The 26966-nt window shown below is 48.5% G+C and overlaps 2 pseudogenes; one reads left to right on the plus strand and one right to left on the minus strand.

Moving 5' to 3' along the window:
* The first annotated feature begins 10262 nt into the window (after positions 1-10262).
* Positions 10263-26966, plus strand: part of LOC147118953 (uncharacterized) — a 69818-nt pseudogene continuing 53114 nt past the window's right edge.
* Positions 24425-26064, minus strand: LOC147118954 (uncharacterized; annotated as a pseudogene).

Consider the following 26966-nt stretch of genomic DNA (forward strand, 5'->3'; position numbering starts at 1 on the left):
TAATCCCCATGTACAGCCCCAGGGTTAGAATCCCCATGTACAGTCCCAGGGTTGAATCCCCATGTACAGTCCCAGGGTTAGAATCCCCATGTACAGTCCCAGGTTTAGAATCCCCATGTACAGTCCCAGGGTTAGAATCCCCATGTACAGTCCCAAGGTTAGAATCCCCATCTACAGTCCCAGGGATGGAATCCCCATGTACAGTCCCAGGGATTGAATCCCCATGTACAGTCCCAGGGTTCGAATCCCCATGTACAGTCCCAGGGATGGAATCCCCATGTACAGTCCCAGGCTTAGAATCCCCATGTACAGTCTCAGGGTTGGAATCCCCATGTACAGTCCGAGGGTTAGAATCCCCATGTACAGTCCCAGGGTTAGAATCCCCATATACAGTCCCAGGGTTAGAATCCCCATGTGCAGTCCCAGGGTTAGAATCCCCATGTACACTCCCAGGGTTAGATTCCCCATGTTCAGTCCCAAGGTTAGAATCCCCATGTACAGTCCCAGGGTTAGAATCCCCATGTACAGTCCCAGGGTTAGAATCCCCATGTGCAGTCCCAGGGTTAGAATTACCATGTACATTCCCAGGGTTAGAATCCCCATATACAGTCCCAGTGTTTGAATCCCAATGTACAGTCCCAGGGTTAGAATCCCCATGTACAGTCCCAAGGTTAGAATCCCCATATACAGTCCCAGGGTTGGAATCCCCATGTACAGTCCCAGGGTTAGAATCCCCATGTACAGTCCCAGGGTTAGAATCCCCATGTACCGTCCCAGGGGTATAACCCCCATGTACAGTCCCAGGGATAGAATCCCCATGTACAGTCCCAGGGTTAGAATCCCCATGTACAGTCCCAGGGTTGGAATCCCCATGTACAGTCCCAGGGTTAGAATCCCCATGTTCAGTCCCAGGGTTAGAATCCCCATGTACAGTCCCAGGGTTCGAATCCCCATGTACGGTTACAGGGTTAGAATCCCCATGTACAGTCCCTGGGTTAAAATCCCCATATACAGTCCCAGGGTTAGAATCCACATGTACGGTTACAGGGTTAGAATCCCCATGTACAGTCCCAAGGTTAGAATCGCCATGTACAGTCCCAGGGTGAGATTCCCCAAGTACAGTCCCAGGGTTAGAATCCCCATGTACAGTCCCAGGGTTAGAATCCCCATGTACAGTCCCAGGATTAGAATCCCCATGTACAGTCCCAAGGTTAGAATCCCCATGTACAGTCCCAGGGTTAGAATCCCCATGTGCAGTTTCAGTGTTAGAATCCCCATGTACAGTCCCAAGGTTAGAATCCCCATGTACATTCTCAGGGTTAGAATCCCCATGTACAGTTACAGGGTTAGAATCCCCATGTACAGTCCCAAGGTTAGAATCCCCATGTACAGTCCCAGGGTTAGAATCCGCATGTACAGTCCCAGGGTTAGTATCCCCATGTACCGTCCCAGTGTTAGAGTCCCCATGTGCAGTCCCAGGGTTAGAATCCGCATGTACAGTCCCAGGCTTATAATCCCCATGTACAGCCCCAGGTTTAGAATCCCCATGTACAGTCCCAGGGTTAGAATCCCCATGTACAGTCCCAGGGTTAGAATCCCCATGTACAGTCCCAGGGTTAGAATCCCCATGTACAGTCCCAGGGTTAAAACCCCCATGTACAGTCCCAGGGTTAGAATCCCCATGTACAGTCCCAGTGTTAGAATCCTCATGTCCGGTCCCAGGGTTAGAATCCCCATGTACAGTCCCAGGGTTAGAATCCCCATGTACAGTCCCAGGGTTAGAATCGCCATTACAGTCGCAGGGTTAGAATCCCCATGTACAGTCCCAGGGTTAGAATCCCCATGTACAGTCCCAGGGTTAGAATCCCCGTGTACAGTCCCAGGGTTTGAATCCCCGTGTGCAGCCTCAGGGTTAGAATCCCCATGTACAGTCCCAGGGTTAGAATCCCCATGTACAGTCCCAGGGTTAGCATCCCCATGTACAGTTCCAGGGTTAGAATCCCCATGTACAGTCCCAGGTTAGAATCCCCATGTACAGTCCCAGGGTTAGAATCCCCATCTGCAGTCCCAGGGTTAGAATCCCCATGTACAGTCCCAGGGTTAGAATCCCCATGTACAGTCCCAGGGTTAGATTCCCCATGTACAGTCCCAGGGTAAGAATCCCCATGTACAGTCCCAGGGTAAGAATCCCCATGTACTGTCCCAGGGTTAGAATCCCCATGTACAGTCCCAGGGTTAGAATCCCCATGTACAGTCCCAGAGTTAGAATCCCCATATACAGTCCCAGTGTTAGAATCTCCATGAACAGTCCCATGGTTAGAATCCCCATGTACAGTCCCAAGGTTAGAATCCCCATGTACAGTCCCAGGGTTGGAATCCCCATGTACAGTCCCAGGGTTAGAATCCCCATGTACAGTCCCAGGTTTAGAATCCCCATGTACAGTCCCAGGATTAGAATCCCCATGTACAGTCCCAGGGTTAGAATCCCCATGTATAGTCCCAGGGTTATAATCCTCATGTGCAGTCCCAGGGATAGAATCCCCATGTACAGTCCCAGGGTTAGAATCCCCATGTACAGTCCCAGGGTTAGAATCCCCATGTACAGTCCCAGGGTTAGAATTCCCATGTACAGTCACAGGGATGGAATCCGCATGTACAGTCCCAGGGTTCGAATCCCCATGTACAGTCCCAGGGATGGAATCCCCATGAACAGTCCCAGGGATTGAATCCCCATGTACAGTCCCAGGGTTCGAATCCCCATGTACAGTCCCAGGGATGGAATCCCCATGTACAGTCCCAGGCTTAGAATCCCCATGTGCAGTCTCAGTGTTGGAATCCCCATGTACAGTCCCAGGGTTAGAATCCCCACGTACAGTCCCAGGGTTAGAATCCCCATGTACAGTCTCAGGTCTAGAATCCCCATGTACAGTCCCAGGGTTGGAATCCCCATGTACAGTCCCAGGGTTAGTATCCCCATGTACAGTCCCAGGGTTAGAATCCTCATGTACAGTCCCAGGTTTAGAATCCCCATGTACAGTCCCAGTGTTAGAATCCCCATGTACAGTCCCAGGGTTAGAATCCCCGTGTACAGTCCCAGTGTTAGAATCCTCATGTTCGGTCCCAGGGTTAGAATCCCCATGTACGGTCCCAGGGTTAGAATCCCCATGTACAGTCCCAGGGTTAGAATCCACAGTACAGTCGCAGGGTTAGAATCCCCGTGTGCAGTCTCAGGGTTAGAATCCCCATGTACAGTCCCAGGGTTAGAATCCCCATGTACAGTCCCAGGGTTAGCATCCCCATGTACAATTCCAGGGTTAGAATCCCCATGTACAGTCCCAGGGTTAGAATCCCCATGTACAGTCCCAGGGTTAGAATCCCCATCTACAGTCCCAGGATTAGAATTCCCATGTACAGTCCCAGTGTTAGAATCCCCATGTACAGTCCCAGGGTTAGATTCCCCATGTACAGTCCCAGGGTAAGAATCCCCATGTACAGTCCCAGGTTTAGAATCCCCATGTACTGTCCCAGGGTTAGAATCCCCATGTACAGTCCCAGGTTTAGAATCCCCATGTAAAGTCCCAGGGTTAGAATCCCCATATACAGTCCCAGTGTTAGAATCTCCATGAACAGTCCCATGGTTAGAATCCCCATGTACAGGCCCAAGGTTAGAATCCCCATGTACAGTCCCAGGGTTGGAATCCCCATGTACAGTCCCAGGGTTAGAATCCCGATATACAGTCCCAGGGTTAGAACCCCCATGTACAGTCCCAGGTTTAGAATCCCCATGTACAGTCCCAGTGTTAGAATCCTCATGTTCGGTCCCAGGGTTAGAATCCCCATGTACAGTCCCAGGGTTAGAATCCCCATGTACAGTCCCAGGGTTAGAATCCCCAGTATAGTCGCAGGGTTAGAATCCCCATGTACAGTCCCAGGGTTAGAATCCCCATGTACAGTCCCAGGGTTAGAATCCCCGTGTACAGTCCCAGGGTTTGAATCCCCATGTGCAGCCTCAGGGTTAGAATCCCCATGTACAGTCCCAGGGTTAGAATCCCCATGTACAGTCCCAGGGTTAGCATCCCCATGTACAGTTCCAGGGTTAGAATCCCCATGTACAGTCCCAGGTTAGAATCCCCATGTACAGTCACAGGGTTAGAATCCCCATCTACAGTCCCAGGGTTAGAATCCCCATGTACAGTCCCAGGGTTAGAATCCCCATGTACAGTCCCAGGGTTAGATTCCCCATGTACAGTCCCAGGGTAAGAATCCCCATGTACAGTCCCAGGGTAAGAATCCCCATGTTCTGTCCCAGGGTTAGAATCCCCATGTACAGTCCCAGGGTTAGAATCCCCATGTACAGTCCCAGAGTTAGAATCCCCATATACAGTCCCAGTGTTAGAATCTCCATGAACAGTCCCATGGTTAGAATTCCCATGTACAGTCCCAAGGTTAGAATCCCCATGTACAGTCCCAGGGTTGGAATCCCCATGTACAGTCCCAGGGTTAGAATCCCCATGTACAGTCCCAGGGTTAGAATCCCCATGTACAGTCCCAGGGTTAGAATCCCCATGTACAGTCCCAGGGTTAGAATCCCCATGTATAGTCCCAGGGTTATAATCCTCATGTGCAGTCCCAGGGATAGAATCCCCATGTACAGTCCCAGGGTTAGAATCCCCATGTACTGTCCCAGGGTTAGAATCCCCATGTACAGTCCCAGGGTTAGAATTCCCATGTACAGTCACAGGGATGGAATCCGCATGTACAGTCCCAGGGTTCGAATCCCCATGTACAGTCCCAGGTTTAGAATCCCCATGTACAGTCCCAGGGTTAGAATCCCCATCTACAGTCCCAGGGATGGAATCCCCATGAACAGTCCCAGGGATTGAATCCCCATGTACAGTCCCAGGGTTCGAATCCCCATGTACAGTCCCAGGGATGGAATCCCCATGTACAGTCCCAGGCTTAGAATCCCCATGTGCAGTCTCAGTGTTGGAATCCCCATGTACAGTCCCAGGGTTAGAATCCCCACGTACAGTCCCAGGGTTAGAATCCCCATGTACAGTCTCAGGTCTAGAATCCCCATGTACAGTCCCAGGGTTGGAATCCCCATGGACAGTCCCAGGGTTAGAAGCCCCATGTACAGTCCCAGGGTTAGAATCCTCATGTACAGTCCCAGGTTTAGAATCCCCATGTACAGTCCCAGTGTTAGAATCCCCATGTACAGTCCCAGGGTTAGAATCCCCATGTACAGTCCCAGAGTTAGAATCCTCATGTTCGTTCCCAGGGTTAGAATCCCCATGTACGGTCCCAGGGTTAGAATCCCCATGTACAGTCCCAGGGTTAGAATCCACAGTACAGTCGCAGGGTTAGAATCCCTGTGTGCAGTCTCAGGGTTAGAATCCCCATGTACAGTCCCAGGGTTAGAATCCCCATGTACAGTCCCAGGGTTAGCATCCCCATGTACAGTTCCAGGGTTAGAATCCCCATGTACAGTCCCAGGGTTAGAATCCCCATGTACAGTCCCAGGGTTAGAATCCCCATCTACAGTCCCAGGATTAGAATTCCCATGTACAGTCCCAGTGTTAGAATCCCCATGTACAGTCCCAGGGTTAGATTCCCCATGTACAGTCCCAGGGTAAGAATCCCCATGTACAGTCCCAGGGTTAGAATCCCCATGTACTGTCCCAGGGTTAGAATCCCCATGTACAGTCCCAGGTTTAGAATCCCCATGTAAAGTCCCAGGGTTAGAATCCCCATATACAGTCCCAGTGTTAGAATCTCCATGAACAGTCCCATCGTTAGAATCCCCATGTACAGTCCCAAGGTTAGAATCCCCATGTACAGTCCCAGGGTTGGAATCTCCATGTACAGTCCCAGGGTTAGAATCCCGATGTACAGTCCCAGGGTTAGAATCCCCATGTACAGTCCCAGGGTTAGAATCCCCATGTACAGTCCCAGGGTTAGAATCCCCATGTACAGTCCCAGGGTTAGAATCCCCATGTGCAGTCCCAGGGATAGAATCCCCATGTACAGTCCCAGGGTTAGAATCCCCATGTACAGTCCCAGGGTTAGAATCCCCATGTACAGTCCCAGGGTTAGAATTCCCATGTACAGTCCCAGGGATGGAATCCGCATGTACAGTCCCAGGGTTCGAATCCCCATGTACAGTCCCAGGGTTAGAATCCCCATGTACAGTCCCAGGGTTATAATCCCCATCTACAGTCCCAGGGATGGAATCCCCATGTACAGTCCCAGGGATTGAATCCCCATGTGCAGTCCCAGGGTTCGAATCCCCATGTACAGTCCCAGGGATGGAATCCCCATGTACAGTCCCAGGCTTAGAATCCCCATGTACAGTCTCAGGGTTGGAATCCCCATGTACAGTCCCAGGGATAGAATCCCCATGTACAGTCCCAGGGTTAGAATCCCCATGTACAGTCCCAGGGTTAGAATCCCCATATACAGTCCCAGGGTTAGAATCCCCATGTACAGTCCTAGGGTTACAATCCCCATGTACACTCCCAGGGTTAGATACCCCATGTGCAGTCCCAGGGTTAGAATCCCCATGTACAGTCCCAGGGTTAGAATCCCCATGTACAGTACCAGGGTTAGAATCCCCATGTACAGTCCCAGGGTTAGAATTACCATGTACATTCCCAGGGTTAGAATCCGCATATACAGTCCCAGTGTTAGAATCCCAATGTACAGTCCCAGGGTTAGAATCCCCATGTACAGTCCCAAGGTTAGAATCCCCATGTGCAGTCCCAGGGTTGGATTCCCCATGTACAGTCCCAGGGTTAGAATCCCCATGTTCAGTCCCAGGGTTAGAATCCCCATGTACAGTCCCAGGGTTCGAATCCCCATGTACAGTCCCAGGGTTAGAACCCCATGTACAGTCCCGTGGTTAAAATCCCCATGTACAGTCCCAGGGTTAGAATCCCCATGTGCAGTCCCAGGGTTAGAATCCCCATGTACAGTCCCAGGGTTAGAATCCCCATGTACGGTTACAGGGTTAGAATCCCCATGTACAGTCCCTGGGTTAGAATCCCCATATACAGTCCCAGGGTTAGAATCCACATGTACGGTTACAGGGTTAGAATCCCCATGTACAGTCCCAAGGTTAGAATCGCCATGTACAGACCCAGGGTTAGATTCCCCAAGTACAGTCCCAGGTTTAGAATCCCCATGTACAGTCCCAGGGTTAGAATCCCCATGTACAGTCCCAGGATTAGAATCCCCATGTACAGTCCCAAGGTTAGAATCCCCATGTACAGTCCCAGGGTTAGAATCCCCATGTGCAGTTTCAGGGTTAGAATCCCCATGTACAGTCCCAAGGTTAGAATCCCCATGTACATTCTCAGGGTTAGGATCCCCATGTACAGTTACAGGGTTAGAATCCCCATGTACAGTCCCAAGGTTAGAATCCCCATGTACAGTCCCAGGGTTAGAATCCGCATGCACAGTCCCAGGTTTAGAATCCCCATGTACCGTCCCAGTGTTAGAATCCCCATGTACAGTCCCAGGGTTAGAATCCTCATGTACAGTCCCAGGTTTATAATCCCCATGTACAGCCCCAGGGTTAGAATCCCCATGTACAGTCCCAGGGTTAGAATCCCCATGTACAGTCCCAGGGTTAGAATCCCCATGTATAGTCCCAGGGTTAGAATCCCCATGTACAGTCCCAGGGTTAGAATCCCCATGTACAGTCCCAGGGTTAGAATCCCCATGTACAGTCCCAGTGTTAGTATCCTCATGTTCGGTCCCAGGGTTAGAATCCCCATGTACAGTCCCAGGGTTAGAATCCCCATGTACAGTCCCAGGGTTAGAATCCCCAGTACAGTCGCAGGGTTAGAATCCCCATGCACAGTCCCAGGGTTAGAATCCCCATGTACAGTCCCAGGGTTAGAATCCCCGTGTACAGTCCCAGGGTTTGAATCCCCGTGTGCAGTCTCAGGGTTAGAATCCCCATGTACAGTCCCAGGGTTAGAATCCCCATGTACAGTCCCAGGGTTAGCATCCCCATGTACAGTTCCAGGGTTAGAATCCCCATGTACAGTCCCAGGTTTGAATCCCCATGTACAGTCCCAGGATTAGAATCCCCATCTACAGTCCCAGGGTTAGAATCCCCATGTACAGTCCCAGAGTTAGAATCCCCATGTACATTCCCAGGGTTAGATTCCCCATGTACAGTCCCAGGGTAAGAATCCCCATGTACAGTCCCAGGGTTAGAATCCCCATGTACTGTCCCAGGGTTAGAAACCCCATGTACAGTCCCAGGGTTAGCATCCCCATGTACAGTCCCAGGGTTAGAATCCCCATATACAGTCCCAGTGTTAGAATCTCCATGAACAGTCCCATGGTTAGAATCCCCATGTACAGTCCCAAGATTAGAATCCCCATGTACAGTCCCAGGGTTGGAATCCCCATGTACAGTCCCAGGGTTAGAATCCCCATGTACCGTCCCAGGGTTAGAATCCCCATGTACAGTCCCAGGGTTAGAATCCCCATGTACAGTCCCAGGGTTAGAATCCCCATCTACAGTCCCAGGGATGGAATCCCCATGAACAGTCCCACGGATTGAATCCCCATGTACAGTCCCAGGGTTCGAATCCCCATGTACAGTCCCAGGGATGGAATCCCCGTGTACAGTCCCAGGGTTAGAATCCCCATGTACAGTCTCAGTGTTGGAATCCCCATGTACAGTCTCAGGGCTAGAATCCCCATGTACAGTCCCAGGGTTGGAATCCCCATGTACAGTCCCAGGGTTAGAATCCCCACGTACAGTCCCAGGGTTAGAATCCCCATGTACAGTCCCAGGGATGGAATCCCCACATACAGTCTCAGGTCTAGAATCCCCATGTACAGTCCCAGGGTTGGAATCCCCATGTACAGTCCCAGGTTTGGAATCCCCATGTACAGTCCCAGGGTTGGAATCCCCATGTACAGTCCCAGGGATAGAATCCCCATGTACAGTCCCAGGGTTAGAATCCTCATGTACAGTCCCAGGGTTAGAATCCCCATGTACAGTCCCAGGATTAGAATCCCCATATACAGTCCCAGGGTTAGAATCCCCATGTACAGTCCCAGGGTTAGATTCCCCATGTACAGTCCCAGGGTTAGAATCCCCATGTACAGTCCCAGGGTTAGAATCCCCATGTACAGTCCCAGGGTTAGAATCCCCATGTACAGTCCCAGGGTTAGAATTACCATGTACATTCCCAGGGTTAGAATCCCCATATACAGTCCCAGTGTAAGAATCCCAATGTACAGTCCCAGTGTTAGAATCCCCATGAACCCGGCACCTGGAAGTGGAATTTCAGCCTCAGTGTTACAAGTTTCATCGGTTACAGGCTGGAGAGAGGAATAATTCAAACTGACCCAGCGCTGTGTGATTGGTTCAGTCTGTATATCACTGACTGGCCCTTTTAAATTTGAGTGGTCAGGCATTCAATTTCCCGTAAGCTCTAATCCCGGATATAAAAGTGGGGAGAGCTGTGTTTAAATCAAAGAGCCTCATTGGAGATTCTCTGAGTGAAGAACCTGGTGAGCTTGAAACCGCTGATAAATCGGTTAAAAATGTCCAATTAGCAGTTTTTGACCAATATCGACTCCCACAGGGATGGGGAATTCTAGAATAAGGAAGGAACCGGTTAGGATTTGAAAGGTCTTTACAAAGGATTCAAGGGACTCTTACATTTAGGATCTTTCTTTATTTCATCCACTCGAGGACTTAGATAACAGGCTTCCTCCTGTGAATGTCGAGCTGGATTAATGGGCTGTGATGGGTTTACTTGTTCATCTTTTGTTAAATACATTTGGTGAGTGAATTTAAATTTTAAACCAGGTTTGCAGGCGTGATGCTCTATTCACACATTAAAAGTGAGAGAGATGCTGTGGGACACACGCTAAGTCCAGTAGCTGAAAGTGATTAACAGCCTGGGTTTTGTGTTTAGTGATCACCATGTACAGTCCCAGGGTTAGAATCCCCATGTGTGAAGGAACGTTGTATAGAAACTAGAATTGTCTGTTCTGAATTTCTATCCTGTACTTACAGTGATGACTTGTAAACTCATTTTACAGGGTATTAGAAGGGGAGGATTTGCAGAGGGAAACTCAAACCAAACATCACGTCAACATCTGACAGAGTCACTCAATTCATCAGGACCCGAATATCATCGGCCTTTGAATGTGGAAGGAGGAATGTTTGTCTGTTCTGTCTGTGGGGAAAGATTTCATGCATCATTGTGACCGGAAAAGCACCGAGACACACACACCCGAGTGAGAGTGTTCCAGTGCACTGACTGCGGAAAGAGCTTTAACCAGTTACACAGCCTGAAAAAACATCGCACCATTCACAGCGGGGAGAAACCGTACACGTGTTCTGTGTGTGGACGAGGCTTAAACCGATCGTCCAACCTGGAGAGACACAAGGGCACCCGCACCATGGAGAAACCGTGGAAATGTGGAGACTGTGGGAAGGGATTTAATTACCCATCTGAGCTGGAAACTCATCAACGCAGTCACTCCGGGGAGAGGCCATTCACCTGCTCCGTGTGTGGGAAGGGATTCACTAATTCAGCCCACCTTCTGAGACACCAGCGAGTTCACACTGACGAGAGACCTTTTAAATGCTCCGACTGTGCAAACTGCTTTAAAAGCTCGGATGAACTGATTCAACACCAGCGAGTTCACACTGACGAGAGACCATTCAGTTGCTCTCACTGTGGGAAAAGATTCAGGCAGTCATCCCATCTCATTGTACACCAAAGCACTCACACTGGGGAGAGGCCGTTCAGCTGCTTCGTGTGTGGGAAGGGTTTCTCTCGATCGTCCAGCCTGCTGACACACCAACGCACTCACACGGGGGAGAGGCCGTTCACCTGCTCCGTGTGTGGGAAGGGATTCACTTGTTCATCCACCCTGCTGACACACCAATGAATTCACACTGGGGAGAGGCCGTTCACCTGCTCCGTGTGTGGGAAGGGTTTCTCTTGTTCATCCACCCTGCTGACACACCAACGAATTCACACTGGGGAGAGGCCGTTCACCTGCTCCGTGTGTGGGAAGGGATTCACTCAGTCATCCAACCTGCTGAAACACCAGCGAGTTCACACTGGGGAGAGGCCGTTCACCTGCTCCGTGTGTGGGAAGGGATTCACTTGTTCATCCACCCTGCTGACACACCAACGAATTCACACTGGGGAGAGGCCGTTCACCTGCTCCGTGTGTGGGAAGGGATTCACTTGTTCATCCACCCTGCTGACACACCAACGAATTCACACTGGGGAGAGGCCGTTCACCTGCTCCGTGTGTGGGAAGGGATTCACTCAGTCATCCAACCTGCTGAGACACCAGCGAGTTCACAAGTGACTGCAGGGGTTGGATTCTGCTGTTATTGCTGCTGTTAATCACATCCAGGACTGAACCATGTTCATTCTGACGGTTGGGGTTTGTTTCTGCTGATGTTAATAAACTCCAGCCCAGTTATAGGGTTATTAGTATTCTGGATATATAGCTGATTGACTTGTTGGGGCTGCAGTGTCCCTTTAAGAACCGCTGTCTGTGACCTTTCCCCTTAATTTAGGACTTTCATAAGAAATTATTTGACAATAAAATTATGAATTTTACTTCAACCCTAAATTGACCATTGGTACAAAATCTACAATTTATTGTCTGAAAAGTTCCACCGATTAACATCTCCAATTAGAAAGTGCTGATTAATCCTCGCTGACAATTCTTACTGACTTGCACATTACACACAGTGGCACCTCCATTATCCACCAGAAAGAAGGGGAATGGGAATTGGTGGAGAATCGAGAATCCCCAAATGCAGCCCCTCCCGTCAGGTACAGCAATCCCCTCGGCACGGGAATGGAGACAAGTCCGATCCAGGCAACGGGCTGAGTTTAATCTTTCTGGGCCAGTGGGATTGGTTTATATCAGACAGGAGGAGATTGGTGTCGGTGACTGTGGGTTTGGTTTATATCAGACAGGAGGAGATTGGTGTCAGTGACTGGGGTTGGTTTATATCAGACAGGAGAAGATTGGTGTCAGTGTCTGTGGGGTTTGTTTATATCAGACAGGAGGTGATTGGTGTCAGTGACTGTGGGGTTCGTTTATATCAGGCAGGAGGAGATTGGTGTCAGTGTCTGTGGGGTTCGTTTATATCAGACAGGAGGTGATTGGTGTCAGTGACTGTGGGGTTGGTTTATGTCAGACAGGAGGTGATTGGTGTCAGTGACTGTGGGGTTGGTTTATATCAGACAGGAGGTGATTGGTGTCAGTGACTGTGGGGTTGGTTTATGTCAGACAGGAGGTGATTGGTGTCAGTGACTGTGGGGTTGGTTTATATCAGACAGGAGGTGATTGGTGTCAGTGACTGTGGGGTTGGTTTATATCAGACAGGAGGAGGTTGGTGTCAGTGTCTGGGGTTGGTTTATATCAGACAGGAGGAGATTGGTGTCAATGACTATCTCACCCGTACTGTACCTGCCCTGGGAGTGTTTGATGGGACAGTGTAGAGGGAGCTTTACTCTGTATCTACCCCATGCTGTACCTGTCCTGGGAGTGTTTGATGGGACAGTGCAGAGGGAGCTTTACTCTGTATCTAACCCGTGCTGTACCTGCCCTAGGTGTGTTTAATGGGACAGTGTAGAGGGAGCTTTACTCTGTCTCCAACCCTTGCTGTACCTGCCCTGGGTGTGTTTAATGGGACAGTGTAGAGGGAGCTTTACTCTGTATCTATCCCGTGCTGTACCTGCCCTGGGAGTGTTTGATGGGACAGTGTAGAGGGAGCTTTACTCTGTATCTAACCCGTGCTGTACCTGCTGTGGGAGTGTTTGATGGGACAGTGTAGAAGGAGCTTTACTCTGTATCTAACCCGTGCTGTCCCTGCCCTGGGAGTGTTTGATGGGACAGTGTAGAGGGAGCTTTACTCTGTATCTAACCCGTGCTGTCCCTGCCCTGGGAGTGTTTGATGGGACAGTGTAGAGGGAGCTTTACTCTGTATCTAACCCGTGCTGTCCCTGCCCTGGGAGTGTTTGATGGGACAGTGAAGAGGGAGCTTTACTCTGTATCTAACCCGTGCTTTACCTGCCCTGGGAATGTTTGATGGGACAGTGTAGAAGGAGATTTACTCTGTATCTAACCCGTGCTGTCCCTGCCCTGGGAGTGTTTGATGGGACAGTGAAGAGGGAGCTTTACTCTGTATCTAACCCATGCTGTCCCTGCCCTGGGAGTGTTTAATGGGAATTGGAAGAATGAGAGGTGATTTGTTTGAAACTTACAAGACTTTGAGGGGGATTGACAGGGTAGATGCTGAGAGGCTGTTTCTCCTGGCTGGTGAGTCCAGAACTAGGGTCACAGTCTCAGGATTAGGGGTCAGCCATATAAGACAGAGATGAGGAGAAATTTCTTCACTCAGAGGGTTGTGAATCTTTGGAATTCTCCACCCCAAAGGACTGTGGATGCTGAATCGTTGAGTATATTCACGGCTGATATAGATTTTCAGACTCTTGGGAATCAAGGGTTATGTGGATCAGGTGGGAAAGTGGAGTTGAGGTTGAAGATCAGCCATGATCTCATTGAATGGCGGGGCAGGCTCGAGGGGCCGTATGGCCGACTCCTGCTCCTAATTCTTATGTTCTGAAGCTGACCACTGTGTGTTTTTATTCATTCACAGGATGTGGGCATCGCCAGCAAGGCCAGTATTTATTGCCCATCTCTAATTGCCCTCGGAGGTGGTGGTGAGCCGCCTTCTGAATACAACTGAGTGACTCGCTGGGCCATTTCAGAGGGCAGTTAAGAGTGAACCACGTTGCTGTGGGTCTGGAGTCACCAATAGGCCAGACCGGGTAAGGACGGCAGATTTCCTGCCCTGAAGGACATCAGTGAACCAGATGGGTTTTTACACAATCTGATAGGTTCATGGTCACCATCACTGATACAAACTTTTCATTTGAGATTTATTTAATGTTGTACTTCATCATTTTCTGGTGAATGAAACTTCTTTAAAATCTGAGACAGTGCGTTGTGAGACAAAGAGCCTTGTGTCCAATAAGGGGAATAAGTCACCTCGGAGTCAGAAGGTTGTGGGTTCTAGTCCCACTCCAGGGACTTGACCACATAAAGCTAGGCTGACCCTCCAGTGCAGTGCTGAGGGAGTGCTGCACTGTCAGAGGTGCCGTCTTTCGGCGAAGATGTTAAACCGCGGCCCCATCTGCTCTCTGAGGTGGATGTAAAAGATCCCATGGCACTATTTTGAAGAAGAGTAGGGGAGTTATCCCCGGTGTCCTGGCCAATATCTAACCCTCAACCTACATAACAAAAACAGATTATCTGGTCATTATCATATTGCCGTTTGTGGGAGCTTGCTGGGCGCAAATTGGCTGCCGCGTTTCCCACATTACTACAGTGACTCCATTTCAAAAGTACTTCATTGGCTGTAAAGCGCTTTGAGACGTCCGGTGGTTGTGAAAGGCGCTATAGAAATGCAAGTCTTTCTTTCTCTTTTAAAGCCCTACAGCCTCCCCTGGCCCTGGCCCCTGAACATTCTGAGGGGCGAGGGTGAACTGCCAGAGGTCGTGGTCCATATCGGTACCAACGACATAGGTAGAAAGAGGGATGAGGTCCTGCAGGCAGATTTTAGGGCGCTAGGAAAGAGATTAAAAAGCAGGACCTCAAAGGTAGTAATCTCTGAATTACTCCCGGTGCCACTCGCTCGTGAGTATAGAAATAGGAGGATCGAGCAGATAAACGTGTGGCCAGACAGATGGTGCAGAAGAGAGGGCTTTAGATTCCTAAGGCATTGAGACTGGTTCTGGGGAAGGTGGGACCTGTACAGACCCGAAGGCTTGCACCTCAACAGGGCCGGAACCAATATCCTCATGGGGAGGTTTGTTAGTACTGTTGGGGAGGGTTTAAACTAATTTGGCAGGGGGATGGACACCAGGATGACACATTAAAAAGGGGAAATAAAGTGCTCACAGGATTGGAAGAGGCAGAGAGCACTAAAGTAAGAGATAGTAAGGTATTAGGTGAGGTCAAACTAAGGGAGAATACAGGATGGTCTAAGATGGGTTTACAGTGTATGTATGTGAACGCACGAAGCGCAGTAAACAAGGTCAGTGAGCTGCAGGCACAAATAGCCACGTGGGAATATGATGTTGTGGCAATAACTGAGACCTGGCTCACAAAGGGCAGGATTGGGTATTAAATATTCCTGGTTATAGAGTGTTCAGGAAAGATAGGGAAGGAAAGGTCGGAGGTGGTGTGGCAGTATTGGTCAAGGAGAATGTTACAGTGCTGGAGAGGGAGGGTGTCCTGGAGGGGTCGAGGACAGAATCTATATGGCTAGAGTTAAGAAATAATAGAGGTGCCATTACACTACTGGGTGTATTCTATAGACCACCAAATAGTGGGGAAGATATGGAGGAGCAAATTTGCAGAGAAATTACAGAGAGGTGCCAGAACTATAGAGTAGTGATAATGGGGGACTTCAACTATCCTAATATAGACTGGGATCGTAATAGTGTTAAGGGCAGAGAGGGGGAAGAACTATAGAGTAGTAATAATGGGGGACTTCAACTATCCTAATATAGACTGGGATCGTAATAGTGTAAAGGGCAGAGAGGGGGAAGAACTATAGAGTAGTAATAATGGGGGACTTCAACTATCCTAATATAGACTGGGATCGTAATAGTGTAAAGGGCAGAGAAGGGGAAGAATTTCTGAAGTGTGAGGATGCGGAGGGAATTGAGGGAGGAAATCGCAGAGGTACTGGCCATAACCTTCCAATCCTCCTTAGATATGGGGGTGGTGCCAGAGGACTGGAGAATTGCAAATGTTACACCATTGTTCAAAAAAGGGTGTAAAGATAAACCCAGCAACTACAGGACAGTCAGTTTAACCTCGGTAGTGGGGAATCTTTTAGAAACAGTAATCAGGGACAAAATTAACAGTCACTTGGATAGGTGTGGATTAATTAAGGAAAGCCAGCACAGGTTTGTTAAAGACAAATCGTGTTTAACCAACTTGACTGAGTTCTTTGATGAGGTAACAGAGAGGGTTGATGAGGGCAATGCAGTTAACGTGGTGTACATGGATTTCCAGAAGGCGTTTGACAAAGTGCCACATAATAGGCTTGCCAGCAAAGTTGAAGCCCATGGAATAAAAGGGACAGTGACAGCATGGATACGGAATTGGCTAAGTGACAAGAAACAGAGAGTAGTGGTGAACGGTTGTTTTTTGCACTGGAGGAAGGTACACAGTGGTGTTCCCCAGGGGTCGGTACTAGGATCACTGCTTTTCTTGATTATATAATGGCCCAGAAATTTGGGTCTCCATGGGTGAGTATGCATGGGGTACTCATGGGTGGGTCCGATGGAAGTGCCGGTTTGCTACATGCACTACGCATGCGTGGGAAACCGGCACTTCCGTTCCCCTGAACGAAGCGGTTCAGAGGTCGAACACGCGTGCGGGGGAGGCTGCACGTGCGCTTTGAACTTACGTTTTTTTTACAGGTTTCTCCGGGAGGGTAAGTCTTTAGAATTTAGAAATTTAAAAAGCAGGCGTAGGCCTGCTTTTTACAAGGTAAGTGGTCAATTAATTAAAATTATAACATTTTTTCCACAGGTTCATTATTTTTAAATACTTTAAAGCAAGGTAAGTTTATTTTTAGACCCGTTAGAATATAAAATTATTTTTTTCAAAAATTTAAATTATTGATTAAAATCATTATTTAATGTAATTCATAGTTTATTTAAAAAGTGTGATTTAAAAAAAATGTATTTGAAGGTTTACTGCTATTTTGGGGCCGTAGTATTTATAAGTCTTGACAGGTCTTCCTATCAAGACTTATGAATGGGCTTTTCCCTCCTCCGATTGGCTGCCCATGGCTCACGTGATCCCAGGGGACGCATCGAACTAACTGCGCCCCTGGGACACGCAAGCACTGCGCGCCGGCAGCTGGGACAGGCCCCGGAGCGGAATTCCACGGCCGGCACGTAAGGTAAGTGCAGGTCGGGGGCTTACACCCGCGGGAAGCCCCCGACCCGAATTTCTGGCCCATTAATTATTTGGATGCAGGTGTACAGGGCACAATTTCAAAATTTGCAGATGACACAAAACTTGGAAGTATAGTGAACAGTGAGGAGGAGAGTGATAGACTTCAAGAAGACATAGACAGGCTGGTGAAATGTGCGGACACGTGGTAAATGAAATTTAACGCAGAAAAGTGTGAAGTGATATATTTTGGTAGAAAGAATGAGGAGAGGAAATATAAACGAAATGGTACAATCCTAAAGGGGGTGCACAGAGAGACCTGGGGGTATATGTGCACAAATCATTGAAGGTGGCAGGGCAGGTTGAGAAAACAGTTAAAAAGGCTTACGGGATCCTGGGCTTCATAAATAGAGGCATAGAGTACAAAAGTGTGGAAATTATGATGAACCTTTATAAAACAATGGTTTGACCCCAACTGGAGTATTGTGTCCAATTCTGGGCACCGCACTTTAGGAAGGATGTGAAGGCCTTAGAGAGGGTGCAGAAAAGATTTATGAGAATTGTAGTGTATGTACCTTTAAGAGAGAACTACTTTTACAGCTCCTGTATACTGTAGTACCGGCAGTGACCACACCTGTATATAAGCCTTGAGCATGCCTCTGTACTGTCAGTCTTTAGACTACCCTCCTCCAGTAAACACCTGTTGATTGTTAAGTTACAGCCTCCGTGTAGTTATTGGAAAACATCATACTTTAAGAATCACGGATTCAACAGTGGCGACGAGGTCGATTCGAATCTACCTCCAACTCTGGATTTCCCTTCAAGGATTCGCTCCGGGTGGGCGGTGGAAGAAAGTCGAGGCCAGAAGCACGGGCGTCGACCACGAGCAACCGCCCAGTCATCCGGCAGAGAGTGAACATCGCAGGGGAGGCTGTTGAGAGCCGGGCTTGGTTCCCCAGCCACGACGATCCAGCAACAGACTGGCAACAGGTACAGCATAGACCCTTCCCGGACAGCGGCGGCTGGAGCCAACCGACGGCAGAGAAAAAGCCGAGCAGCGTCGATGGGGTAAGAGAGAGGGTAACGCGCACAGGGCACAGCCGGGGGTTGAAAACCGAGCGGCGTCGAGGAAAAACAAAACAGAGAGAGAGGGTAAAGCAGCAGCCAGGTTCAGGACCGAGCGGCGGCAATGGGAAAGGCGCACAGGAGAACGCGCAGAGCACAGCCAGGGCTCAAGGGCTGAACCGTGTCCGCGGGGAGAAGAAGGGAGAGCGTGGGAGACGCCATTGAGCTGTGGAGAAGAAGGGAGAGCATGGGAGGTGCCATTTTAGAAGCCGCAGTGGAGAAGAAGGGCGAGCGCGGGAAGAAAGGAAAGCGCGGGAGACGCCATTTTGTGCCAGCGGAGAAGAAGGGAGAGCGTGGGAGACGCCATTTTAGACAGTTAAATCACACCCAGGGATGCTGAAGAGTGGCAGTATCACTGCGTTCGACAATGAAGTCGAAGATTGGGCGACATATGTGAAACGCATTGAGGTGTACTGCAGGGCGAATGAAGTGCCAGATGCTAGGAAAGCACTGGTTTTGTTAAATTCCATGGATGCAAAAACTTATGACTTGCTGTGAAACCTAATAACCTCAGAGAAGCCCGTGGATCAGAATTTCGAAAGCATAGTAGAAATCCTACAGGACCACTTAAACCCCACACCACTGCTGATAGCAGAAAGATTTAAGTTCCACAAAAGGAACCAGCATAAAGACGAAAGTAATGCTGAGTACTTAACAGAACTGTGCAAGCTATCGAAACACTGCCAGTTTGGAGTGGGACTAGCAGGTACGTTAAGGGACAAGTTTGTGTGTGGGCTTCAAAGTGAAGGAACCCAGAAATGGCTTCTATCAGAAAAGGATCTTATGCTGGACAAGGCTTTCAGCATGGCAGTATCACATGAAGCAGCCGCACGGGGCGCTGCAGAGATACAATGGAGACCGCAAGAATATGGCACCAATGAAATGTCATATGGAGCAGGGAAGTGTTATCGCTGCGGCAGAACAACACACGACCAGAAGGATTGTTGGTTCAAGGACCAAGTGTGCAGACAGTGTGGAAAAGCAGGACACATAGCAAGAGTCTGCAGGTCAGGGAAGAAAACCAACAGCAAGAAATCTCCACAGGAGAAGTACAAAAAGGTACATAAGGTGATGGACAGTAGTTCAGATGAACAGAAAAGTGATACAGACTCCGGAAGCAAGGAGCTGGGTTGTCTGAAACTACATAAGGTAACCAAAATGGAGGATCACCAGACTATCTGGGTCACACTCAAGATAGACGGAGTCCAAGTGAAAATGGAATTGGACACAGGATCAGCCCTAACAGTCATAAACCAAAGGGACTACAAGCGGCTATTTTCACATATACCCTTGAAAGCTACAGAGATTGTCTTGAAGATGTACACGGGGCAAAAAGTCCAGCCCAAAGGAAAAATAAGGGTGAAAGTGATATACAAAGGCCAGGAAATACCTAAAATGGATCTATATGTATTGCCAGATGGAGGACCACCACTACTAGGACGTGAATGGATCCGGAAGATACAATTAGATTGGCATTCCATACAGGCACTGAAGGTTGAGGCCAAAAAGGATGACGACATCACACCTGGACGACTGTCAGAAATGCTAACTGACGCACAAGAAGTGTTCCAGGAGGGACTCAGAACACTAAAAGGCATAACAGCAACGATTAAAATAGAGGAAAATGCAAGCCCAAAGTTTTTTAAGGCCAGACCGGTGCCTTATGCGATCCGACCAGCCGTCGAAGCAGAGCTGGAAGGGTTGAAACATTCAGGAGTACTGTCCAAAGTAGACTGGAGCGAGTGGGCTACACCCATCGTTCCTGTAATGAAGAGGTCATTGAGTAATACGCCTGGGGAACCAAAGAAGGTCCGCATCTGTGGGGATTTTAAGGTGACAGTGAACACAGTCCTTCACACGGTACAATATCCGCTTCCACGGATTGAGGATATTTTCGCCTCGCTATCTGGAGGTAAACGCTTCACCAAAATTGACCTGGCCCAGGCATACTTGCAAATGGAGGTAGAAGAAGCCTCGAAACAATACCTCACGAGCAACACTCATAAAGGTCTCTACCAGTACAACCGGCTGGTGTGCGGGGCAGCATCGGCTCCGGCTATTTGGCAAAGGGCAATGGATCAAGTCCTGCAAGGGATTCCAGGGACCCAGTGTTATTTGGACGACATCCTGGTCACGGGCAAAAATGACAGTGATCACATCGCCAACCTGGAGAAGGTGCTCACTAGATTAAAGGAATATGGGCTACGAGCTAATCGCCACAAGTGCGAGTTTTTCCAGAAGCAGATCTCATGTTGTGGCCACGTTATTGATGAAGAGGGGTTACATAAGTCCCCTGAAAAGATTGAGGCAGTAGTCAAGGCTCCAGCACTGGAAAATGTGTCACAACTGAGGTCGTTCCTCGGGCTGGTAAACTACTACCATAAGTTCTTACCAATTTGTCTACAGTATTACACCCACTGAACACCTGACTGCAAACGGGGGTACCATGGAACTGGAATGACGAATGTAAACGAGCTTTCCAAAAGTGCAAAGAATTGATCACATCAAAAGAGGTGTTGGCCCATTTCAACCCAGCACTACCAGTTCGGTTGGCATGTGATGCATCACCCTATGGTATTGGAGCGGTGCTGTCGCACAAATTCCCAGACGGGTTGCAGAGGCCAGTAGCCTTTGCGTCTCGGTCACTAACCTCAGCCGAGCGCAACTACGCCCAGATTGACAGGGAGGCCCTCAGCCTAGTATGGGGAGTAAAAAAATTCAACCACTATCTGCATGGGCAGAAGTTCACCTTGCTGACTGACCACCAACCACTTGTCTCCATCTTCAATCCAAAGAAAGGCGTTCCGGTGATGACTGCACAACGGTTACAAAGATGGTCCCTTTTTCTAGGGGCGAACCAATATGAAATAGAATATAAAGGCACGAAACAGCATGGAAACGCTGATGGGCTATCACACCTGCCACTGCCTACTGTGGAGGAAGCACCAGCAGTGGACCCTATCGAGATATTTTATTCGTCAATAATTAAATGATTGCCAGTAACTAATGCGGCTATAGAGAAGGAGACCTGCAATGATCCGACACTGTCTCGGGTATATGATTTGACCGTGAGGGGATGGCCAACACATGGCGACTCACTGTTGCCAGCATTCTCATCCAGAAGAGAACAGCTGTCAGTATGCCAGGGGACAGTGATGTGTGGATCCCGAGTGGTAATTCCACCCAAGTTAAGGGAGAGAGTGCTCAATGAGCTTCACGAAGGTCATCTGGGAGGGGTGAAAATGAAAAGCCTTGCCAGGGCTTATGTGTGGTGGCCAGGGATCGATCAACAAATCGAGGACCTAACCAAGAGCTGCTCAGGATGCCAGAAGGTCCAAAATGCACCACCACATGCCCCTCTACACCCATGGGAGTGGCCCTCCTCTCCATGGCAACGGGTGCATATTGATTTTGCTGGTCCATTCATGGACTCAATGTTCTTAATAGCAGTGGATGCTCACTCGAAATGGCCTGAGGTGATAAAAATGGCCTCAACCACTACAGAGAAAACGATTGCAGTCCTACGGACCATATTTGCCAGGAACGGCTTGCCAGAGCAGATTTGCTCTGATAATGGACCACAGTTTGTGTCCGAAGAATTTCAGAAATTTATGAGAAGGAATGGGGTAAGGCATTACACATCCGCCCCGTATCATCCAGCCACAAATGGATTGGCTGAGAGGTTCGTACAAACCTTTAAAAAGGCGATAAGGGCCATGTGCGATGATGAAATTCCACTACAGCATAAGGTGGACAATTTCCTGTTAGCCTACAGAAATGCGACACATGCAGTTACCAACCAGACCCCGGCCATGATGTTCTTTAACCGAAGGTTGAGATCTCGTCTGGATTTGCTCAGACCAAATGTGTGAAGAAATGTTGAGGATTAACAATTCCAGCACATCAATGAGAAGCCGACAAGGAGCTTCAATGTAGGACAACCAGTCTTGGCCCGTGACTACCGAACAGAGAAATGGCAACCCGGAACGATATGCACACGGCAGGGGCCATTAATGTACACAGTGGATGTCGGGGAGAACATTGTGAGACGCCACGTCGACCAGATCTTAGCGTCACAGGAACGAGTCAACCCCATGTCTCGCGTCCCTGGGGATGAACCCGACATACCGGTAGCATTTACCTCAGAAACAGTAGCAGCGGAAACTGATGAACCAACCGACGACAGGGGGCCAGAATCGCCTCCGCACCAAGAACAAGAACCTCAGGGAAGGTGCTATCCAGAAAGGATCAGGAAGCCGCCCCAAAGACTGAATCTATAAATGGACTATTTCAGTTTAATGTGCATGTTAAAGTGTTAATTGTTATTTGAACATTAAGGGTACTGCTAATCTAAAAGGGGAGGAATTGTAGTGTATGTACCTTCAAGAGAGAACTACTTTTACAGCTCCTGTATACTGTAGTACCGGCAGTGACCACACCTGTATATAAGCCTTGAGCATGCCTCTGTACTGTCAGTCTTTAGACTACCCTCCTCCAGTAAACACCTGTTGATTGTTAAGTTACAGCCTCCGTGTAGTTATTGGAAAACATCATACTTTAAGAATCACGGATTCAACAAGAATGATTCCAGGAATGAGGGACTTCAGTTACGTTGATAGACTGGAGAAGTTGGGGTTGTTCTCCTTGGAGCAGAGAAGGTTGGGAGGAGATTTGATAGAGGTGTTCAAAATCATGAGTGGTCTGGACAGAGTAGAGAGAGAGAAACTGTTCCCATTGGCAGAAGGATCGAGAACCAGTGGACACAGATTTAAGGTGATTGGCAAAAGAACCAAAGGTGATGTAAGAAAAAACTTTTTTACGCAGCGAGTGGTTAAGATCTGGAATGGCAGACTCAATCTTATCTGTCAAAAGGGAGTTGGATAAGTATCTGAAGGAATACAATTTGCAGGGGAATGGGACTAGCTGAGAGTTGGCACAGCTCGACAGGCCGAATGGCCTTCTTCCGTGCTGTAACCATTCTATGATTCTATGAAATCCCTCTGAATCCCAACCTTTACTAGTCTCTCACCTTTTAAAAAATATTCTGCTTTTCCATTCTTCCTACCAAAGTGGATAACTTCACATTTCTCCACATTATACTCCATCTGCCACCTGCTTGCCCACTCACTGAACCGGTCTATATTTTTTGCAGCCTATTTATGTCCTTCTCACTGCTTACTTTCACACCTATTACACTCTGATCCCTCATCTAACTCATTGAAGTAGCTGAGGGCCAAGCACTGATCCTTGTGGTACCACACTAGTTACACCCTGCCACCCTGAAAATGACCCGTTTTCCCTACTCTCTGTTTTCTGTCCATTAACAAATCCTCAATCCATGCGAAGATATTACCCCCAAGCCCATGAGCCCTAACCTTGTGTAACAACCTATTGTGTGGCACCTTATCAAGTGCCTTCTGAAAATCCAAATATACTACATCCACTGGTTCCCCCTTATCTACCCTGCTAGTTACACCCTCAAAAGACTCCAATAGATTTTTCAAACACGATTTTCCTTTCATAAATCTGTGTTGACTCTGTCTGATCATATTGTGATTTCCCAAGTGCCCTGTCACCATGTCCTTAATAATAGATTCTAGCATTTTCGCTACTATTGATGTCAGGCTAACTGACCTATAGTTCCCTGTGTTTTCTCTCCCTCCTTTCTTGAATAGCGGGGTTACATTTGAAAGAAATTTCCAAGAAGCAGTTTTTGACCAAATTCAACTCCCACAGGGATGGGGAAATCTATAATAAGCACAGAATCGGTCAGGATTTAAGATTTATTTACAACAGATACGAAGGGCTCTTACATTTGCGATCTATCTTTATTCTGTCCACTCAAGGAGTTAGAAAACAGATTTTCTCCTGTGAATATAGAGCTGGTTTATTGGGCCATGATCTGTTTACTTGTTCATCTTCTGCTAAATACATTTCCTGAGGGAATTAAAATCTAAACCAGGTTCTGAGGCGTGATGCTTTATTCACACATCGAAGGTGAGAGAGATGCTGTGGGTCACACACTAAGCCCAGTAGCTGAAAGTGATTAACAGACTGGATTTTGTGTTTGGTGATCCCGGGTGTGTTACCGATACCTTCCCTGGATACCAAGACTAGGAGAGGCACTCTGGCATGTATGGGGAGCTGGGACTGGTCCATGAGAGTAACCGAAGGTATGAGAACTGAAATAATCGAGAGGTAGAAAGTAGAAAAGGCCCAAAAATGGAGCAGTTGGTAACAGGACATCAATTAGTCTCCTCTTCTCTTGGAGAAATCAAGGACTCGACACACTGTGTTTGATACAAAGCTGATTTATTTGACATATCAAAATATTAAACTCCAGCCCAGTTATAGGGTTATTAGCATCATCAGAAACAAACCTCACTTGTCAGAATGAACATAGTTCAGTCCTGCATGTGACTAACAGCAGAATCCAACCACTGCAGTCATTTGTGAACTCGCTGGTGTTTCAGCAGGTGGGATGACCGAGTAAATCTCTTCCCACACACGGAGCAGGTGAACGGCCTCACCCCAGTGTGAACTCGCTGATGATTCAGCAGGTGGGATGACTGAATGAATCCCGCCCCATACACGGAGCAGGTGAACGCCCTCTCCACAGTGTGAACTCGCTGGTGTGTCAGCAGGTGGGATGAATTAGCAAATCCCTTCCCACACACGGAGCAGGCGAACGACCTTGCCCCAGTGTTAGTGTGGTGGTGTGTCAGCAGATCTCTTGTGCTTTTAAAGCTCTTCCCACACTCAGAACATTTGGAAGGTCTCTTTTCAGTGTGAACAAGTTGGTGTTTAGTGAGGTTGGCTAATCGAGCAAAAAACTTCCCACACACAGTGCAGGTGAATGGCCTCTCTCCAGTGTGAACTCGCATGTGTTTGGTGAGGCTGGATGACTGCCGGAACCTCTTCCCGCATTGAGAGCAACTGAATGGCCTCTCTCCAGTGTGAATTTGCTGGTGGTCAGTGAGGTTCGATTACTGCCCAAATCTCTTCCCACAGTGAGAGCAACTGAACGGTCTCTCCCCAGTGTGAACTCGCTGATGCATCAGAAGGTTGGATGACTGACTGAATCCCTTCCCACACTCAGAGCAGATGAAGGGTCTCTCCCCAGTGTAAATGCATCAATGAGTTTCCAGCTGGGACGGGGAGCTGAATCCCTTCCCGCAGTCCCCACATTCCCACGGTTTCTCCATGCTGCCGGTGTCCTTGTGTCTCTCCAGGTTGGACAATCAGTTGAAGCCTCGTCCACACACACAACACGTATACGGTTTCTCCCCGCTGTGAATGGTGTGATGTTTTTTCAGGCTGTGTAACTGGTTAAAGCTCTTTCCACAGTCAGTGCACTGGAACACTCTCACTCGGGTGTGTGGGTCTCGGTGCTTTTCCAGTCAAACTGATGTTTGAAATCTTTTCCCACAGACAGAACAGACAAACATTTTTCCTTCCACATTCAAAGGCTGATGATATTCCCTGTAAAAGCAAAAAGACATCACTAAGTTCAGGATAAAAATGCAGAACAGATTAATTCCAGTTTCTATGGAACATTCTATCCTCTTATTACATAGAATTACATAGATTGTACAACACAGCAACAGGCCAATCGGCCCAACTGGTCCATGCAGTGTTTATTCTCCACACGAGCCTCCTCCCATCTCTCTTCATCTCACCCTATCAGCATCTCCTTCTATTCCTTTCTCCCATGTGTTTATCCAGCTTCCTCTTAAATGCATTATGCTATTCACAAACATTCCTGTTTGTGGGACCTTGCTGTGTGCAAATTGGCTGCGCGTTTCCCACATTACATCTCGGAATCCACTTCAAATAGTACTTCATTGGCTGTAAAGCGCTTCGAGACATCCGGTGGTCGTGAAAGGTGCTATATAAATGCTATTCACCTCAACTACTCCCTGTAGCAGCAAGTTCAACATTCTCAGCACTCTCTGGGTAAAGGAGTTTTATCTAAATAGGACTTTCCTGGGCAGCCAATGAGCACTGCTGCCTCTTTTGTGCATTTCCTGGTGAGGCTAAATAGTTGATATTTTCTGATCAAAAAGAGCTGAGCTCGGCAGCATTAGTCCTGTTTTGCATCCTTTGGAGACCAGGTGTACGAGCAGAGTGAGCGCAGCCTTCACAGCAACCGTAATAAAATTGTTACAGTTGTGAAGGAACTTTGTGTCAGTGCACTGGACCACAAACAAAGTATGTGTGTCAATTAATGTCTGACTGCAATACTGTGACATTTTAAAGGTGCTATATAAAGGTAAGTTGTTGTTGTTGGTTTGAGCTTGCGGTGTGTAAATGCTGCCCTTCTCACAGCCTGTAAAAGGAGTTTACAAAAGCCATCACTGTGAGTCCAGGATAGAAATTGACAAGATTCTCTACTCCTGGTTCCTGGCCAAGGGGGCCGTGCATGCGCCCTGCTGCCCCCTGAGCCTCTCAAGATGGTGGCCGTTAACCCGGGCCTGTCACCGGGAGAAAGCCCCGCAGCTGCCGCCCCGCTCGGGGCAAACGCCCGGCCCGGAGGTTCTTGTTCAGGGCCTGAGGCCCACCCCGGGTGTGTGTGAAGTGGATAATGTTGAGTGTTTTAATAATGGGGCCTGGGGCCGCATTCGGGGTGTGAGCAGCCCGCGTCCCCCCAGGGTTTATTTATTTATTTATTTATTTGAACATTTTACAGCAAATAACATTTACAGAGCTCAGGACTCGGCTCTTTGTACAAAGTCACAAGCCCTCATGCCTACAAGGCAGGGGTCCCAGTCTCTATAAGTTAATGATGTGATCTCCAAGCTTCTTGATCATCTTCACTTGTTCATCCAGATAGTGAGTCTCCA

Source organism: Somniosus microcephalus, chromosome 4 (assembly GCF_052327205.1).
Source record: "Somniosus microcephalus isolate GS21.2 chromosome 4, FLI_Smic_1.0, whole genome shotgun sequence".
NCBI classification, from domain to species: domain Eukaryota; kingdom Metazoa; phylum Chordata; class Chondrichthyes; order Squaliformes; family Somniosidae; genus Somniosus; species Somniosus microcephalus.